Raw genomic sequence first — 9748 nt, forward strand, 5'->3', positions numbered from 1 at the left:
TATGAGTCTGGGGTTCAGTAGACAAGTCTGAAGTCTGGGAGATATAAATTTGGGAGCCGTTGGCCAGATGTGGTGGCTCACGCCTATAATCCCAGCACTTTGGGAGGCCGAGGCAGGCAGATCACAAGGTCAGGAGATCAAGACAATCCTGGCTAACACAGCAAAACCCCGTTTCTACTAAAAATACAAAAAATTAGCTGGGCATAGTGGCATGCCTGTAGTCCCAGCTACTCGGGAGGCTGAGGCAGGAGAATTGCTTGAACCCGAGAGGCGGAGATTGCAGTGAACCGAGATCGCACTACTGCACTCCAGCCTGGGTGACAGAGCAAGACTCTGTTTAAAAAAAAAAAAAATTTTGGGAGCTGTTGGCTGGGCATGGTGGCTCACATCTGTAATCCCAGCACTTTGGGAGGCTAAGGCAGGCAGTTCACGAGGTCAAGAGATTGAGGCCATCCTGGCCAACACGGTGAAACCCCGTCTCTATGAAAAATACAAAAATTAAAGGCCGGGCGCGGTGGCTCAAGCCTGTAATCCCAGCACTTTGGGAGGCCGAGGCGGGCGGATCACAAGGTCAGGAGATCGAGACCACAGTGAAACCCCGTCTCTACTAAAAATACAAAAAATTAGCCGGGCGCGGTGGCGGGCGCCTGTAGTCCCAGCTACTCAGGAGGCTGAGGCAGGAGAATGGCGGGAACCCGGGAGGCGGAGCTTGCAGTGAGCCGAAATCGCGCCACTGCACTCCAGCCTGGGCAACAGCGTGAGACTCCGTCTCAAAAAAAAAAAAAAAAAAAAAAGGAAAATACAAAAATTAGCTGGGTGTGGTGACATGCGCCTATAGTACCAGCTACTCAGGAGGCTGAGGCAGGAGAATCACTCAAACCCAGGAGGCAGTGGTTGCAGTGAGCTGAGATTGTGCCACTGCACTCCAGCCTGGTGACAGAGCAAGACTGTGTCTCAAAAATAAATAAGTAAATAAATAAATAAAAATGAAAAGAATTAAAAAAAATAAATTTGGGAGCTGTCAACATATGGATGGTATTTAAAAGCATCAAAGATCTTCAAGGGACTGAGTCTGTAGACAGAAGAAAGAGTGGACAAGTGAAGCCTGTCACACACTGTTAATAAAGATCAGGAAGAAAAGGAAGAACTAGGAAAAGGAAACTAAGGATGCCTGATGAGGAAGGAGGAAAACCAGAAGAGTTTGGTGTCCTGGAAGTTAATTATTTCTTTTTTTTTTTTTTTTTTGTGAGACGGAGTCTCACTCTGTCGCCTAGACTGGAGTGGCGTGATCTTGGCTCACTGCAAGCTCCGCCTCCCGGGTTCACGTAATTCTCCTGCCTCAGCCTCCCCAGAAGCTGGAACTACAGGAGCCTGCCACCACGCCAGGCTAATTTTTTTTTTTTGTATTTTTAGTAGAGATGGGGTTTCACCGTGTTAGCCAGGATGGTCTTGATCTCCTGACCTCGTGATCTGCCTGCCTCGGCCTCCCAAAGTGCTGGGATTACAGGCGTAAGCCACTGTGCCCAGCCAAAGCTAATTATTTCATACCCTACATCAAGGCAAAGGCTGTGACAAATGCTGCTCATACATCAAATTTATTTTACTGTGGTTCAAGAAAAGCTCTTTCTCACTTCTGTGTAACCCAGACATTTCCAACTTGGACAACCCCAAATAATTTAGTGTTTAGGGTCATTCTTTCAATATGAAATGGCCTGAGACCCATTTCTAACCACTGTGAGAAGTCCTGAGACCTCAGTTTCTCCAAGAGTTTTTAAGTTTGCTTCTGGGTCTCCTGCAGATGTGATGCAGCGTGCTTGTCCCCTGTCCCCTGTTCCTTTGGCTATTTCCTTTTTGCCTTATCATGTGCCACTCCTCATCCTTCATTCCTCCAAATGATCCACCACCAACATGGTTGAGTGTATCCAAGTTGCATGAAAGGTTTAGTTAATGGGAAGGCTGTATCACAAAGCAGAAAACTTCAAATTCAGTACACAGATGATTGCTTAAAGAAATTTAGCAGCCATTCTCTACTACAGTAGGGAGCTTCTCTATGGCCATGTCTTCTAGTAGGCCCCTGTCTCCTGCAATGTTTCTGGAATGCTTCTCGTCTCAGTTCTCTTCATTAACCTTTCCCTACTTCTTTCTTTCCCAGGCCTCATTCTCTTTCGCTAGGGCATCCAATGAAAATCCAAATTTATTTGATTTTATTATTTGGAGTAACTGATCTCTCTTGTATTGTCCTGGCCTACACATGGTTAAACCCTGGGAGTTGACTTTTCTTAATCAAAAAGCTCCATCTGGATGTTTACCTCAATGAAACAAGCTCTCTAGCAATAAATTATACCACATTCCTGGAAATCAGAAAGGTTACAGATTTTATTAATAATTTTTCCTGTCTGTTAAGTAAAAGAGAAAAAACACTGCCATTAACAACCAGGAGAGACAGTACAGCACAGTAGCTTAGAATACAGGTTCTGGAAACAGTACATGTACATTTAAACTCCTCCAATTTACTTGGACAACTCTTAAGCCTTAGTTTCCTCATCTCTAAAAGAGGCATACTAATAGTACTTACAGGTTTATGGTGATTTATTAAATGGGAAACTTCATGTCAAATCCTTAAACTTTCTGACACACAGAAATAGCTCAATAGATATTAGTTTTCTGTTAAGTTTCAAGAAATAAATGTAGCAAATGCAAAATCTAATGTTGGCCAGGTGTGGTGGCTCATGCCTGCAATCCCAGCACTCTGGGAAGCAGGAGGATCACTTGAGCCAGGAGCTCAAGACCAGCCTGGGCAACACGAGAAGACCTGTCTCTAAAAAAAAAAAAAAAAAAAAAAAAAAAAAAAAAATTAGCCGGGTGTGGTGGTGTGTCCCTGTAGTCCAAGCTACTTGGGAAGCCAAGGCAGGAGGACTGCTTAAGCCCAGGAGTTCGAGGCTGCAGTGAGCTATGATTGTACTACTATACTCCAGCCTGGGTGACAGAGCAAGACCCTGTCTCTAAAAAAACTAAACAACCCACCCTCAGTGTTGGTAGGGCTATACAGAACTAGAGATAGGTTTGTATTACAGAATTTTAATGGTACTATATATTGATTCTTTCTTTTTAGACAAATCTCTGGCTATGTATATGATAGGATATAAACTGTTCATATGCTTTGAAATCTTAATCCCACTTGGTATTCAAGGAGAAGATGTGAAATAAGTTACTTACGAAGAATGTTTGTAGCACTGCTATTCATAACAATCTCAAATCAGAACTAACCAAAAAGCCCGGCAGTGGGGAAATGGCTAAGAAAATCACCATCTGTAAATGTAATGTAACCCAATGTTACCTTTAAGCACAAGTAAACAGTGATTAGGGTGGGAATTTGTAAAAAGCAGAATTAAGACCGTGCTTAGACATGGCTTACAACTATGGAAAATGTGAAAACCTCTAAGAAGTCAGCAGATAAACTGAAGAGATGTCCACAGTTAGATGTACAAGTTTAGGGAGTTCCCTATTTTCTGCCAGGTTGCTTAAGTTCATCAACCTCTGAGCTTGGTCTTAAGCAAGCATGAACAGTTCTACTGATTAATGTTGCATTTTGACTTCTGCTGCTATGCCAGGGAGGATGATGGGCTGTTTTTTCTTTAATAAACAGCTTCTATGTTCTCATTTATCCATTCAACAAATAACAATGTTTATGTGCCAGGCACTATATGAAACTGCATGGATTCAATAGTGAACGAGTCAGACATGGTCCCTGGCCTCCATGGCTCTTGTGATTTAGTGAGAAGGAAGGACACAACACCAAAAATCATATGTGATTTGGGCACACTGAAAGGATTCATGATTCTGAGGAATTAACAAGGAAAGCAAACTAGTCAGGTGAACTTCCTCTTTGAGGAAGAGATGACATAGAAGATTCTCTGTTGAGGACTGTGGGAAAGAGCACAGGAGGGAACAGCAAATGGGAAGGCTGGAAAGGGAGAAAAGAATGTGTGTGTTTGAGGAACTAAAAGAAGGCCTGCAGGGCTGGAACACAGAAAGCTAAGGCAAGAGTGGTATAGACTGCAAAGAGGCAGGGAAAGTGGGAAGGGACCAGGTTATACAGAGCTTTCCTAAAGACACTGGCAGAATATAAAATGGAGTGGGGGTGAAGAGTATAAGTGAACTCTGAAGAGTCCTTTAGAAGCTAGTCTAGCAACCCAGATGAGAGGGCATGATTGTCTCAACTAGAGTGGTAGCATTGGCAATAGAAATACATGGATTTAAAGGATACTTAAGATGTAGAGCAACAGGACTAAGAGGCTGATAAATGTGAAGTGAGAGGAAAGTCAAGGATGACTCCTAGATTTCTGGCTGGAGCTGGGTTGCACAGTGGGGCCATTTTCCGAGGTGGGGAACACTGATGGAGCAAGTTTGATAAGGCAAGAGAAGTTTGGGGGTTTGTTGGGTTTGAGGAGCCTAAGAAGTATCTAAGTGAAGATGTCTAGCAGGCAGGTAAATGGATTACAAGTTGAAGTTCAGGAGAGAAGTGTACATGTGAAGTGCGTCAATCAGTCATTGACCTTGGTAGTGAATGGGAGAGCCTAGCAAGTATGTACAGGCTGAAGAGAAGAGGGCTTATGAGACAAAACCCTGAGAAGCTACAGCAAGTAAAGGAGAAACTGGCAAATAAGAGAGAGATCAAGCTGGGTGTGGTGGCATGTACCTACAGTCTCAGCTTCTCAGGAGGCTGAGGTGGGAGGATTGTTTACGCCTAGGAATTCAAGGCCGCAGTGAGCTATGATGGTGTCAGCCTGGGTGACAGACCCTGTCAAAAAAAAAAAAGTGATTTCAGAGAAAACTAGAAAGAGTGGTTTGAGAAGGAGGGTTTCATGTTGCTAAGAGGCCTAATAAAATAGAAACTACTAGTGATCTTAATGAGAATGTTTTGTGAAGTAGTTGGGGCAGAATCTAGATTAAATTGGGTAGAAAAGTAGGAGGGAAGTGAGGAACTGTGATTAACCACAGATACTTCAGAGCTGGCTGTGAAGCAAAAGGCCAATATCTAGAGGAAGACATGGGGTCATGTTTCTATTTATTTTTAAAGATGGGGGAGGCCAGGTGCTGTGGCTCACGTCTGTGATCCTAGCACTTTGGGTGGCCGAGGCAGGTGGATTGCCTGAGCTCAGGAGTTTGAGGTCAGCCTGGGCAGCATGGTGAAACCTTGCCTCTACTAAATACAAAAAATTAGCAGGGCATGGCGGTGTGCGCCTGTAGTCCCTGGTACTTGGGAGGCTGACGCAGGAGAATTGCTTGAACTTGGGAGGTGGAGATTGCAGTGAGTGGAAACTGCAGTGAGCCGAGATTGTGCCACTGCACTCCAGCCTGGGTGACACAGTGAGACTCCATTCCCTTCCACAAAAAAAAAAAAAAAAAAAATTGGCTGGGCATGGTGGCTCATGTCTGTAATCCCAGAGCTTTGGGAGGCTGAGTCAGGCAGATCACGTGAGGTCACGAGTTTGAGACCAGCCTGGTCAACATGGCAAAACTCCGCCTCTACTAAAAATACAAAAATTAGCTGGGTGTGGTGGCACCTGCCTGTAATACCAGCTACTCGGGAGGCTGAGGTAGAAGAATCACTTGAACCTGGGAGGCAGAGGTTACAGTGAGCCGAGATAGTGCCATTGCACTCCCACCTGGGAGACAGAGCGAGACTCCATCTCAAAAAATAAAAATAAAATAAAATAAAAAACAGTAAAGGTGGGGGAGATTTTACACACTTAAATGCTGATGGAAAGGAGGCAGTAGAGAGAAGCTGATGGTGATGATGTGTGTAAAGAAATTGTTTGCAGGATATCCCTGTGCACAGATGGAGGGATTAGCCTTAGTCTGAGGTCCCTCTGTAACAGAAGAAGGCACCAAGATGGGCACAGATATAGGTAGGCTTGTAGACCTGGCGTCAGGGAAGTTGAAGGAGTTCATGTCTGACAGCTTCTATTTTCTCTCTAAAGTAGGAGTGAGGGTGGAGGTGAGCATTGTCCAGGTTTGAGGAATGAAGACTGAGATAGCAGCTGTGGGGAGCTGGAGCAGGAGCTGGCTGGGGAAGCAAAGCCTAGTATAGAAAACCTTGCCTGAGCCTGCATCATGGAGAAAGGGTTTTCTTCTAAATACAAGTTGCTTGGTTTTGGTACATGGAGGACAAAGATCCAGGAAACAGCCTTTGTCTTTTAATGCAAACTGCAGGTTCTAAGATTTTTTCCAGAGTAATGATAACTCTTCCCTATTACTGACACTGAAGATGACTATCACTTGGTTTGACACTCTGAGATGTTAATTTTTCCCTACATAAGAAAATTTAAGTGTATTCAGAACTTGATTTTTCCACCGAGCGTGGTGGTTCACACCTCTAATCCCAGCACTTTGGGAGGCCGAGGCGGGCAGATCACTTGAGGCCTGGAGTTCAAGACCAGCCTGGCCAACATGGAGAAACCCCACCTCTACTGAAAATACAAAAATTAGCTGGGCGTGGTGGCAGGCACCTGTAGTCCCAGCTACTTGGGAGGCTGAGGCAGGAGAATTGGTTGAGCCCTGGAGGCGGATGTTGCAGTGAGCTGAGATCACACCACTACACTCCAGCCTGGGTGATAGAGTGAGACTCCATCTCAAAGTGGAATTTCAGCCTCATAGTGGAACTTAGTGACCAATTTTCCCACTATTGTGCAGAGCATCTTTGCTTAGTCCCATTTACTTGATGCAATTCCTTTAAGCCCTCTTTTTTGGAGATTCCCCAGGCTGCTGCTCTTGTTCAACTTCCCATCTTTCATATACATGGAATATGAAAGGTGATTTAACACAGGACGTACAACGTAGGGTTTTTCTTTTTCTTTTTTTTTTTTTTTGAGATGGAGTCTTGCTGCGTCGCCCAGGCTGGAGTGCAGTGGCAGGATCTCAGCTCACTGCAAGCTCCACCTCCCGGGTTCACGCCATTTTCCTGCCTCGGCCTCCTGAGTAGCTGGGACTAGAAGGCGCCCACCACCACGCCCGGCTAATTTCCTTTTGTATTTTTAGTAGAGACAGGGTTTCACCGTGTTAGCCAGGCTGGTCTCAATCTCCTGACCTCGTGATCTGCCCACTTCGCCTCCCAAAGTGCTGGGATTACAGGCGTGAGCCACCGTGCCCGGCCAATGTAGGGCTTTTAAGGTGCCCTACACCAGCAGAGCAGTATAAGGAGCTGATCCAAATATGACAATATATAAAATGAAGCCAGTTATTATATAGGTCCTGCTGCCTAGCAGTTAATTCAGATGACAATTTCTCACTATTAGTTTCTGTAACATACCAGCTGAATATATGAAGTTTAGAAACTGAGGCTAGACTACATTTAACATGTTCAAACGTGGAGTTCTTGCCATTTTCTAGGACAGGGAGAAAGGAATAGGTGGAAAAAGTGTGAGACGAGATGGAGGCCATGTGACTGAGCTTCTGAGTTTATTTATAAAATGAGAATAACAGTACCTGTTGAAACATAAGAACATAATAATTAATGAGATTATATATTTCTATAGAACCTCAAAAATGTACAAGGTACTTTATATATATGGTGATATATATAATGATGCATATATAATATGCAAGGTACTTGCATAGTATGTGTGCATAAAGTACCTTGAACAGTATAGAGTGATAAAAAGGTTAGTTGTTGCTATTCACTGTCCTGGAATAAGTTTCTCTTTTGTATATAACAGTAATTATCAGCCATTTTTTACATAGCTGTTTAGCTGCATAGCAATATAGAACTAAGTTTTCAAATTTGTTGTTAGTCTTAAAATGGAACTGAGCAGGACAGAAGGAAGATAAGGTTTATTTTGCAGATAAGAGTACTGAATCTCACTGACAGAGCCTGGATTTGACATTCATGCTCTAACACCATAGCATGTACATTTTTGTAAATAATTTTTTTTTTTTTTTTTTTTGAGATAGAGTCTTGCTGTGTTGCCTAGGCTGGAGTGCAGTGGCGCAATCTCAACTCACTGCAACCTCTGCCTCCCACGTTCAAGCGATTCTCCTGCCTCAGTCTGCCAAGTAGCTGGGATTAGAGGTGCCCGCCACCATGCCCAGCTAATTTTTGTATTTTTAGTAGAGACGGGGTTTCGCCATGTTAGCCAGGCTGGTCTTGAACTCCTGACCTCAGGTGATCTGCCCACGTTGGCCTCCCAAAGTCCTGGGATTACAGGCATGAACCATTGCGCCCGGCCTGCCCCATGTAACTGAGAAATTCTACTTTGTCATTTCAATGGAATGTGTTATTAAAACATATGGTCAATAGGGATATAGTAAAATTATAATATAGTCAAAATAATAAGGTACATATCAGAAACATAATCCACTTCATGTGATCTAGTTAGGACCAGTGCTTGTGAACTTCAACATATACCGGGCCAAATGGTTGAAATATTTGTGTTTTAAATACTATTACATAGGAAACCCACTGATACTTACATTTTCTACAACCATTTATAGCTGGGTTTACATATGGTAACCTTTCTTAATTCCATATTGATTCACGGGTTGGACAAGTGTGAGTAGACTTACCGGGCAATACAACAGGATATCTGAAAACAGGTTAGTTCAGTTTGATAATTGCTTAGCCCAGTTTTGAAAAACCTGCTTTCCTTTTGAATATTTTGACTAATTTTGCAGAATAGATCCTTTTGACTCTAAGAGAGAAGGGAATGCAATACCAGCAAAAGATTTTTTCCTATTTTGTGTCATGTAACATAAATGGTATGTGGTCAAGCAGGTGTGTAACCTACCGGGTACTATAGTATCCAGTGAAATACAAGTCAATTCTTAAATTCTCCTGTCATTTATAATGCTAACATTTACAAATGACATACTCAAAATTTCATGAGAAGACACTAATCTGTGGCACAGTCCAATCAGGCTAATGCATTTGGAAAAGGTAATTATACCTTTTTTATAATTATACATATATATATATACACATGTCTATACATGTGTGTATATATATTTTTCTATATATATTTAAAAGACAACCTTAGTTAAAAAAAAATTACTTATAAGATGAATCTTAGGGAGTTAGGAAAGATTGTTCTCATATGCTTTAACTCTCAGACTGAAGATACTCTGATATTTAAATAAACATACTTTGCATTGTCAGAAAGATAACTTTTCCCAGAGAGGATTTGACTTCAATAGTCCAGATTAGCTGCCTAAGTCAACAGTCACTGTAATAACATTGTTTTCTTATCTTTATCTACACTTGTGGCCTATCAGCGACCTTTGTCACTTCTCTTGCTGTCCCTCCCTCTGTATTTGACCTCTATGGATGACTGCCAGTTCCTAATCTTTTTCCTAGCCCCATCTTCCATTAGGACTGGTTTTTATCCAAAATGTACTGACTTGAAATGGAAACTTTTTTTGATAGCTTTCTCTTTGACTTTTAGTTTCAACTCCTGCTCACTCAGGCCTGCTATGTAACCTGTACTTATTTACCCTTACTGTGTTTTCCCTTCTTGGCTAAAAGGAACCGAGTTACTTTCTCTGTGGTCACTGAGTGGTGAGGTTATTTTGGGCCATGTGGGCTGGGGGCAGGGTTAGGCTGGAGAGGTAGCTGAAATAAGTTTCATGGCTGAAGCTAATCTTTGGTTTTCAAGTCTTATATGCCTTGCAATCTAATTCTCATTAGGAATAGAATTAATGTGTGTACCCAACATGTCATCTGGTTGTTTACTATTTGAAACAACTGAAACAC

The sequence above is a fragment of the Macaca nemestrina genome, chromosome 7, assembly GCF_043159975.1.
Source record: "Macaca nemestrina isolate mMacNem1 chromosome 7, mMacNem.hap1, whole genome shotgun sequence".
Classification (NCBI taxonomy): domain Eukaryota; kingdom Metazoa; phylum Chordata; class Mammalia; order Primates; family Cercopithecidae; genus Macaca; species Macaca nemestrina.